Genomic DNA, 2,535 nt, shown 5'->3' on the forward strand with positions numbered 1-2,535 from the left:
CTGAGAAACGTACGCATGCGCAAGACGAACCCGCCGGTTCCTACAGCAGGCCCTAGCGCCGACCTAAAGGGGGAAAAAAGTCAAGAGGCAACGGGACTTTCTGGTTTTTCTTTGAAGACGTTTTGCTTCTCGTCTAAGAAGCTTCTCCATCTCTGACTTGATGGTGAGGAAGATAGTCAGAGCTGAAAAAGCTTCTTGAATGAGAAACAAAACGCCTTCAAAGAAAAAGCAGAAAGTCCAGTTGCCTCTTGAAAAAAAGCACCTTTGGGACAACCATGACCTGGATGACTGAGAATCTCCAGAGACACCCTAGCGCCGATGTTTGTAGGAGCATGTGAGAGACTTTCCACGTGGGACGAAGGCAGGAAAAATCCAACCTGGAGGACAGTCTAATGGCTTTATTGGGAAAAAATGCATTCTTGTTTCTTTTTCTTTTTCTTTTTTCTTTTGCATGGCAAAAAGTTTTTGCCCGTGAGTTTTATGTCATCTGTCATTTCTACCATCTGTCAGAAATGGTGTAGTAGGCTCTCCTGCTTGGGCGGAGGTGGGTGGGTTGGACTAGATGACCTACAAGGTCCCTTCCAATTCTGGTATTCTGTATCCTACATCAATCTGTCACGTTCATTTTTGCTATCTCAAGCTTTTTGATTAAGTATCATCATCATAACTTGCATCATCAAGTCATTTTTTTCACTGCACAGATACATTTTCGTCATGACAATCTCTCCCTAATCTAGTGTTTGAACACTGGAGGCATTCAAGAAAAAAACTGGACAGCTATTTGTCTGAAATGCGATAGGGTTTCCTGATTGAGCAGGGAGTTGGACTTGATGACCTCCAAGCCCCCTTTCAACTGTTATTCTGTCTTCCAATTTGTGCATAAACTCTGGGTTGATTTCTTCAATGATCCAGTGGTTTACTTTCTTAACTGTCTACACAGTATTCGCAGGAGTCTTCTTCAACACCAAAAGCAATTTCAAAAGCATCAATATTCTTTCTATCCTGCTTCTTTAAACTTCAATTTTTGTTTCCATAGAGTGTCACATATTTTTCATGATTCAATGGTTGGCAATTCCCTCTGCATTACCAGCTCCCCAGAATTGCTCCACTTCAAATTTATTTGCCATGTTGACTGAGGATAATAATCCTACACACCTGGAAATATCAAGTTTGGGAAAGCTGTATTAACAAGCAAATATTGTTCTTCATAGGATCAGATTCATAAAATTATGGTTTGATGTGGGTTTAAGATCCATATAGTGCCCCTTGTTTATGGATCATGCCCAGCTCAAAGAAACGGAAGTGACAGATTCTGAATTTGTGATTGAATTCCTCTTGTGAAGATATGTGCTCGTCACAGTTCTTAACAAATGGTCATTTGGTCAACCATTTGGTTTTATCTTATTATCTGGAAGCTAATTAAAGTCAGATATTGGGTAGGTCAATGGCAGTAATGCATGTCATTCATTAAATTGGTGAAACAATCTTTGAGGTCAAGAAATTTGGGAGCTTTCAAGCAAATTAAACCAGGCAGGGAAACTAAATATGACTTTTTCTCAAAATTTAATTGGATTTCAAACTTAGTAAGAAGTTGAGAATGTACAACAAAATTACCATAGGGTCAGGCATGAAATCCTCTTACCTTCGCTCCCAGTTCAGAACCGAGAGCATGCACGGGCTTGCTTTGCTCGTGCATGGTGTTTCTGCGCTTGTGCAGAGCATTTGTGATGACGTCTGGGCAGGTGGGAGGAGCCTCCTGCCGCCGCCGCTACTACCGGTTTGCCCGAACCATGGCGAACTGGCAAAATACCACCTCTGCATAAGGTCCTTAAAAACATATATATTGGGCAGCTTCAGGAACATTCGGTTTGTGATCTTTATTGTCCCAGATGCCTTAGGCTTTAAGAATCATGAACATATCTCTATAATTTTTAATAATTCAGGATGTGGTTATTACTATTGTGTTTTCTGAGCCAAGGTGGCGCAGTGGTTAAATGCAGCACTGCAGGCTACTGCTAGATCAGCAGGTCAGCGGTTCAAATCTCACCGGCTCAGGGTTGACTCAGCCTTCCATCCTTCTGAGGTGGGTAAAATGAGGACCCAGATTGTTGGGGGCAATATGCTGACTCTCTGTAAACCGCTTAGAGAGGCCTGAAAAGCCTATGAAGCGGTATATAAGTCTACTGCTATTGCTATTGCTATTGCTATTTCTAAAATTAATAGCATTTGTGGTACTGTACCAAACAAACAGCCATTATTTTAAAAAGATGCTTAATATATTGGACTAAACTATGAAGTTACTGTCAGTTTTTGAGAATGATGGCAAATGGAAGGCTTAATGTTTTAGATCAAACGTGTTTGGAAGATCCTTTTCAACTTCTATTTACTTTGATAATATTTTATGGCTGGCTTATTGAACAGTTTGGATTCTATTTAGATTTGATCCTCACTGCTGGAAAGAATATTTAATAGTATTCCTTTGTCAGAGTGCCTTTTACTCTACAGATGGCAATGTACATATACTTCTTCACAACC

The sequence above is a fragment of the Thamnophis elegans genome, chromosome 4, assembly GCF_009769535.1.
Source record: "Thamnophis elegans isolate rThaEle1 chromosome 4, rThaEle1.pri, whole genome shotgun sequence".
Classification (NCBI taxonomy): Eukaryota; Metazoa; Chordata; class Lepidosauria; order Squamata; family Colubridae; genus Thamnophis; species Thamnophis elegans.